This window comes from Ictidomys tridecemlineatus, chromosome 16 (assembly GCF_052094955.1).
Source record: "Ictidomys tridecemlineatus isolate mIctTri1 chromosome 16, mIctTri1.hap1, whole genome shotgun sequence".
Taxonomy (NCBI): domain Eukaryota; kingdom Metazoa; phylum Chordata; class Mammalia; order Rodentia; family Sciuridae; genus Ictidomys; species Ictidomys tridecemlineatus.
This window is the reverse complement of record NC_135492.1, coordinates 9,756,217-9,763,708: the sequence shown is the minus strand read 5'-3', so window position 1 is coordinate 9,763,708 and position 7,492 is coordinate 9,756,217. Positions and strand designations below refer to the sequence as shown.

The 7,492-nt window shown below is 50.7% G+C and overlaps 1 pseudogene; it reads right to left on the bottom strand.

Moving 5' to 3' along the window:
* Positions 1–484: 484 nt before the first annotated feature.
* Positions 485–5,726, bottom strand: LOC144371432 (endonuclease V-like; annotated as a pseudogene).
* Positions 5,727–7,492: the final 1,766 nt, after the last annotated feature.

The following is a 7,492-nucleotide window of genomic DNA, read 5'->3' as shown; positions in this document are numbered from 1 at the left end:
TGTGCTACTGCTTACTTACATATTGGGCCTGAATTTCTTCAACTATACAATCCAGTACCTGCCTCGTGGTGAGGCTGCCATCGGACTTTGCTAGCCCATCTACAGTCCTCACAACAGGACTGTGTTGTGACACCTGGGACCAGAATTACTGTACTGCCTCACAGATGAGAAAAAGAGGGCCAGGCTGCATGTGATATAGCTAGTTGTGAAGAGCTACCAGAGGCCATGTCATTTCTGTGAAACCCAAGGCAGGATCCCTTGAATTAAAGTGGACTATGAGAAGCTGGGATAACCCTGCAAGGAGACAAGTTTTGGGTCAGTTATTTCCAGAGAGTTCCCAAAAAGCCAGGAGTCTGTCTCACTCTCCTCCCCCTTTAGAGACCTCTCCTGTGTTCCTGGCCAGTTCATAGCCACAACACTGCAGCAGAAAGAGGCTGGCCACTGAAAGCAGTAACCTGTGAGCAGCCTGAGCCTCCCCTAGTGCTCACCTCTTCTGCACTTGTGCAGATGGCATGAAGTGACCCAGAGCCCTTCAAATGTGTTCTCAAGAGCAGATGACACCCTGAAGGAGATAGAGCTTGGTAAGATGTGATGGCGATTCTGAGCCAGACTCTGGATACACCTTTCCTGACCAACAGTCTGCAATACCCTCACACCTCAGGCCCAGCTTTCCAGATATTAGGAATAACAGCCACTGGTGTGTGGGTGACAGGGATGCCAAGAACCTCAGTGTTGAGACTCTGAAACAGATGAATAGGGTCCTAGGGTCCTCCCTATATGAGCAGCTCCCCACATGAGTGAAGTCTGAAGACTTCACTCAACTCTCTTTTGAGGACTCCCAGTAGAGCTAGTCTATCATTCCAACTGTGACTCCTGCCATTTATAGAATGTTCAGCAAGGATATCAGAGTGAAAGAGGGCTTATGTGTCACAAGTGGAGACTGGGAAAGACCCTGGTGAGAAGAGATATGGAACAGGGCACAGTCCCAAGTGGGACCTTGGCCTCAAGAAGCCCCCATGATCCTAGCTCAGATGGGTTTAGCTTAGCTTTGGGGCCACATGACTCATAGACAGCAGCAGCTAATCTTCAAATGGCTTCTGCTTCACTGTGGAAGAAGGTGAGATGGGCAGTGAATGTCTGAGAGGCAGCAGCCCAGCATGACAGGAATACTTGCACCTGGCACTGGCAATGTAGCAGTATCTATGACCAGGTGTCCACCAAGCATTAGGAGGGAGACTCAACTCCAAGACCATCTCTCACATTATCTAGGAGGGCTGAGAGGCCAATAAGCCCAGAAAGAAAATGCGAGGCCTGCAGGACCCATACCCATCCCAGTAGATACAGGGACACGGGCTTCTGGATGCAAGGGGTTTTTCTCTGATTTGTGAGTTTAGGACTTAGTGGGCTCTTCTTCAGCTCAAGGCACATGACCCTGTCTATTTCTAGGTGGACAAAGTACTGTTCATGTGGCTGACACCTCAGCTGCAAGAACAGGGGTCATTCATTGGTAAGCTGAGAAGAGGACAGAGACCTGCCCAGCAGGTCTGGGATAGCAAAATCCAGAGTTCTGGGGTTGAGGGCCTCTGAGTGAATCTCCTGGATTTTTTTCTCATTAGGCCAATGCAAAAGAATGTAAGAGAAAAGGCCTCTTGGGGATGGGGATGTACTCAGGTTAGACAGCCCAGCCTAAGACTTCAGCAACATCCCGGATGGGAGAGAGTGAGGCTTTTGCTGGTGGACATCCACAAGCCCACTCATCCACCACCTCTTTGCAAAGCTGCCCCAGGAACACAGCCATAGTGGTATGCAGGCTGCTGTTGCCACCTAGAGGTCATTCTGCACACCTGCAATCAGGCCCAGGCAGGGCTGAAGCCCACTTTCAAAAGAATGTGCTTGGTGGTTGCCTCCATCCACTCAGTACAGGCAACAGGCCCAGAAGTTGGGAGATCAGAATTAGCAGAAAGAGAGGGGAGGCTTCTGGTCCCTCTGCCCCACCTCGCAGTAGTCTCCAAGGCTGTGCTGAGAAAGGAAGGTACAGACCATATCCCCAACTCCTGCCAAAGGCCCAAGGGCCTGGTAGTACACTGGGAGCTGCTGCCCCAAAAGACAGATCTGAAAGCCCTGAACACTGGCTTCTGAATCCCTGCAGTGAGGTCTGCAGTATGAAAGCTTAAGATACAAACTGGCTCCTGTTTGCTTTATACACTCCCCCACCCACCGTCATCTGGCTGAGCTGCCTAATCAAACTCCTACCTGAGCCAGGGCCTTTGCAAATGCTGTTCCTGAGCCAGATATCTTCTTTATCATGGCTTCCCTTAGATTTTCACCTTATGGCTTCTGTGGAACACTTACTGGCATGTGACTGGCATCCCCTCATCATAACTGAATGTGAAAGTGAGCTGTGGGCATCATGTGCTCAGCTGTAGGCTTAGTTCCTCTCAGCTGAGCCAACTGTCTCATTAGAGTGCTGATCCCCTGACCTCTGAGCACCAGTTTAGGTGTTGAGTACCTGGTATAGCCACACCCTAGAGTTCCTGATGCCATAAGTCTTCCTCAGTGCTCTCCCCCAGTGTTCCTGCATGTGTCCTCAGCTAAGAAATGCTCCTTCTGAGCTCCTTATTGGGGACTGGTGGAGCACCCTGCCATCAGAGATAACATCAAATGATCCTCCAGAAAACTTGGTACCTGGGTGAAGGAGGTTGAAGTACAGGAGAAGCTGAATGTCAGGCACAGTGGCTTCTGAAGTACAGGCCGGGAATTCTCAGTATAGAATTCCTGAGAACTCTGCATCCTCCTGTCTACCCTCCTGTCTCTAGGGACCATTATGTACATACCAGGTTCCCCAGCAAGGGGCTCATGGGATTGTCCTCAGCCCAGGGCCTTCTTGTCCTCAAACCACTGCTCTGTGACTCCAACTGAGCTGAAAAATGGTGAGAAGTTTAGGAGAAAGTGCTGGACCCCACCTGGTACAAGGGTTCTGGAATCTGGCACCTGCAGCAGCATCAGGTTAAGTGCACAGATGTCTCCAGGCTCATCTTGTGGCCCACAGAGATGTAAAGAAGCTTGGTGCTAAGGCTGTGTCTCTTCACAGCCTATAGCATGAAAGGTAGGTCAGAGAAATATGGGACACATGCCCTTGGGTCCAGGCCAGCCACAGGGGCTAAAGGCTCTGATGAGGTCCTGAGTGTAAGCAGGAAACTCTTGGACTCCTGTCCCTTAGGCTCCTTCCCAGTGCCTGTACCCAGGCACGGTGGGCAAGTGCTGACAGCAGAGGGTCTGAAGTGCATGTGTGCGAGTGCATGCACTGCCTCTGACCTCACAGAGTAGGGTGAACGTCCAGGCCAGTCACCATTCCCAAGATAGTGCCAGAGCCTCCTGAGAGAAGGAAAGCATCTCCTTCAGTCCACAGAAGCTGAATCTAGAAAATGGGTAGAAAACTTTAAAAGAACTTCTTTCCTTGGTGAAGTGCTGATGTGAGCCTCTTTCTCTTAAAAACCTAGTTACAAGCCAGGAAAGGGAAGGGCTCTATCTTGCATGGATACTGTACCCAAGGAAAGCCATCTGCTGAGACAGCCTTGAGTGTATCTAAGGCCTGACCTTAAAACAGGATTTGAGATGGGCAGAAGCTCATTTTGGAACATAGCACTGGTAAGTAGAGGAGTGGTCTGGGGCACAAGGGGCCACCCTGGCAGCAGGCTATGGCCAGGACTGAGCTTTTACCTTCCTTCTGCTTCCTCTCCTACCAGGAGATTGGGCATATGTGGGTCACCTCCATACTCTCCTTTGGCAGGGAAAAGGTGAGCCCAGAGTGTATCACATTGGCCTGGGTAGAGTCTGGACCTCTGCACCCTCCACTGATGTTGATGGAGTGAGTGCTCCTCACAAGCTCCTGAGCTGGAGGAAAGGACAGATTGGGTCTCAGCTCTTGGAATTTGCTGTCCAATGGAAGAGCCAAAGTGTTAATGTCACCTTCCCAGTTCAGTTTGCAGGGCCAGAGGAGGGAGATGAAGGAGTGAGAAAGAGTGGATGTAGTCACAGTCAGGAGCAGCAGTCCAAAGCATAGGCAGCACCATGAGCAGGGGCTGGAGGCTGAGCTAGGTGAGCACCCAAGGGGGACAGGCAGCTGGGATGGCCTCGGGGTGACTGGAGAACAAAATCTACAGTAACCTATGTGAGTGTGGTAACAGCACAGAGGTGGAGATGGAAGACTAATCATAGCAAAGGGAGAAGTCCAGGAGCCCAAGGGGTTGTAAGCTACAGGCTAGGATGTACTACCCAGGGCCTCATGGATGGAGGCACCAAGAGAACACCAGATGTGCTTTACTCCAGGCCAGGATTTAGGCACAGAGAGGTATGCAGAAGGTAGCTGACCAATCCTTCCCATCCCCAGGGCCATTCCAGGCACCTTCTGGCTGGGCTCAGGCTGTCCAGCCCTCCTTACCTTCTCATTGTGCAGGGTGCTGTTCTCCAGCCCATCTACATGCAGGAGTTTCTTGGCCACTCCAGCACAGGTCAGCTCTGTGAAGACACCAAGGTAGAAGGCCACTCCAAAGCTTGGCAGTTGGCAGAGGAGGGTGAACTGGTGAAGTGGGGTTGGCCAGCAGTAAGCCATGCAGCCTGCAAATGGGCACAGTATGAGAGATTAACAGAATCTCACCATCTGCAGACCTGCAGAGCACTCAGGGCCCAGACTCCAAGACCCTCTGTGCCCTGACTTCATTGGTGAGGTTGGTACAGAGGAAGCCTTCTTCCTTTACAGGCCTAGTAGCCTAATTAGCATCCTCACAACACTTCACCCTCTTCTTCCTTTCATTTTATGGCAATTTTCTTTTTCCTCTCCCCTTTGCTGCTGCCCTCAGGCCTATGTATATGTTCTCATGCCCTGGGTTTCCATGCCCAAAAGCAGCCTGCTGCTCTCAAGACTAGCATCCAGGTCAACATGAGTTTATCCTTTGGCTTTGGGGCCATGGGGTCCAAGGGCAGTGGCCAGGATGATCAACAACCTCAGCACCCTCCTGGACCAAGGTCTATTTATCCACAGTCCTGATTATGGAAAGAGGCCATTCTGTCCACTTCATGGATGGTAGTGAGGGTAGGGCTCTCTGAGTTCAGACCCTGTGACTTTTCTCAGTGGCCAGGTTGGCACTGGATCATGGTCCTGGAGATGGGCCAGTGTAGGGTGCTGTGGAGAAGAGGAGGGTAGGCAGTGAAGGTGGGGTAAAAAGGGGGCTCTTCTCTGGGTGGGGGATCTGTCCTGTGTCTCATGGCCTGATGGTGAAAATGAGTCCAGAATGGAGCCATCAAAGTTCTGCTGGCAGAAGATGCTCTTGCCATGGGGTTGGAAGTGCCCTCTCTGGTCCTTCCCAGCACCCATCCTCTTTTGGGAGCAAGAGTACCTTGATGGTAGAGCATCAAATTTCCACACACAAGGAGGACCTACAGAGCCACAGGGGAGTCACAGTCAGCTAAGCTGATTCTCACTCCTCAGTATGGGCTGTCCTTGAGGCAGCACTAAAAGGAACTGCCCAGGGGTCCAGGTTTTTAGAAAATTCTCTTCTTTTCTGGCTCTGGGTATTGGTGGCTCACAGGAGCCTCCCCCTGTGACCAGGCTGAAGCAGAGGGGCCACTTTACTGCCCTGAAATGAGGCATCTGCCTGGGACATGAGGCCTGGCTTCTATAGCCATTGCACCAAATCCACCAGGAAGGACAACTCTTGGAAGGCCATGAGGCTAACCATTCATCTCTCTTCATACACCAACTGCCACCAGGCATACAGGTCAGCAGGCACCCGAGGCCACCTGCTTCCTGCCTCCATTTTCTCTGCCCTGTTGCTCACTTCCAAAAACAAACCTCCCATCTCTACCCCACCCATGGCCTCCTTCTCTGCCTCACCCATGGGTAGGACATGCAAGGTAAAAGATTTGAAAAAAGTGACAAGATAACCTTCCCCAAAAATGGTGGTGGGGATTGAGTTCAAAGGTGAGTTCTCAGTTCAAAGGTGCCCACCTGGGACCTGGTATGTGTGAGGATCCCCAACTCCATTTCCCAGGAGCTGTTCTAAAGGTGGTGGTTAGCCTCACCCCTGCTTGCCCCTTCCCTCCTGGCCTTCTTGTAAGTCAATGCTGACTTTACCACTTGCAATGGATGCTGGAGGCTCAAAGACAAGGCACTGGAAGGCACTAGCATGAAGGCAGCATCATGTGGACACTGGGAGAGATGAGAAACGCTGGGTCTCCTGGAGGCTGTGACAATGAGGTTACCACACTGACTTTATGAAAAGACCTCTAATCATCTAATAAGTTGGGCATGCCTTCAGAGCTAGGAAGTCTGAGAGAATAGGGGTTTGCAGGGACAAGATAGCGTAGAGACACAGAGGGAGGAGGGGAGTGCACCCTGGTGTGCAGCTGCAAGGACAGAAGATGAACTGACTCTGAAGACTTTTCCCATGATATTAGGAGGTGTGGGTGTGGAGGACAGAGGGCTCAGATGGACCAGGCATTCTGGAATGACTGGGAACAACCCAGAAAGCTTTTAAAGTTCAGCTTCTTTTTGTAGGCTTCTCTGGCAAACAGACTGTTTCAAACCCAAAAGACCCTACCCCACAGTGGAAGAGGGTGGCTGGTTATAACCTGGTAGAGCATGTAGGTCAACCTCTGCTCTAGAGCAGATAGGTAAACCTCTGCCTACAGCACATGAGTGTGGGGCTCTTCACTCTCTTTTCATTTGTCTCCCTGGCCTGAGCTACTTTGTAGCTTGGTCTGTTCATTTTCCCCAGGGGGCACAGTGACATCTGTAATAGGCTCATCTTATGTCATGGGCCTGGGAAATGAGAGGAGGCTTTCCTTTCTTGCTCTCTGGTTTTTGGAGCTTGTGTGGAGAAATTCTAATTAAGCAGCAATTATAATTCTACAGGGACATAGGATGCCCCTTGGGTCCCTGTGGAAAGTCATCTGTATGCTTCAGCAGTCCAGCCTGCTTGGCTTCAATAAGAATCAGTTTCTCTTGTCTACTATTAGAGTGGACCCTCCCCACTTTGGATCATTTACAGCCATGTTTCTTACCAATTTACTGATGAAAAGGCCAAGAGACAAGTAAGCCCTCCAGGCTAACAGAGGAATCAGTTCTCCTAGGTGTGTTCAGTTGACAATCCAGCCTCCAAAGAGTAGTAGAAATTGTGATTTAGGAGCTATCACCAAGAGATCTGGAGTATTCAATAATAAAAATGGGGGTGTGGGAGGTGGATGGTTCTAGAGAATGTGTATGTAGCAGGAATCCTGGACTTCCAGCCTCCAGAACTGAGTAAAATAATTTTTTGTTGTTTATAAGGCACTTGGTCTGAGAATTTCTGCTATAGCAGCTCAAATGGACCAAGACAAGGGTGCAGGGGGCCACTCCTGGACTTGTGGGGTGAGGGGGATCACTGAAAGAAGCAAGTCTACACTAGGTCTTAAGAGAGAATTGGGAGCTAGCCAGGTGGAGACTAGTCCAAGA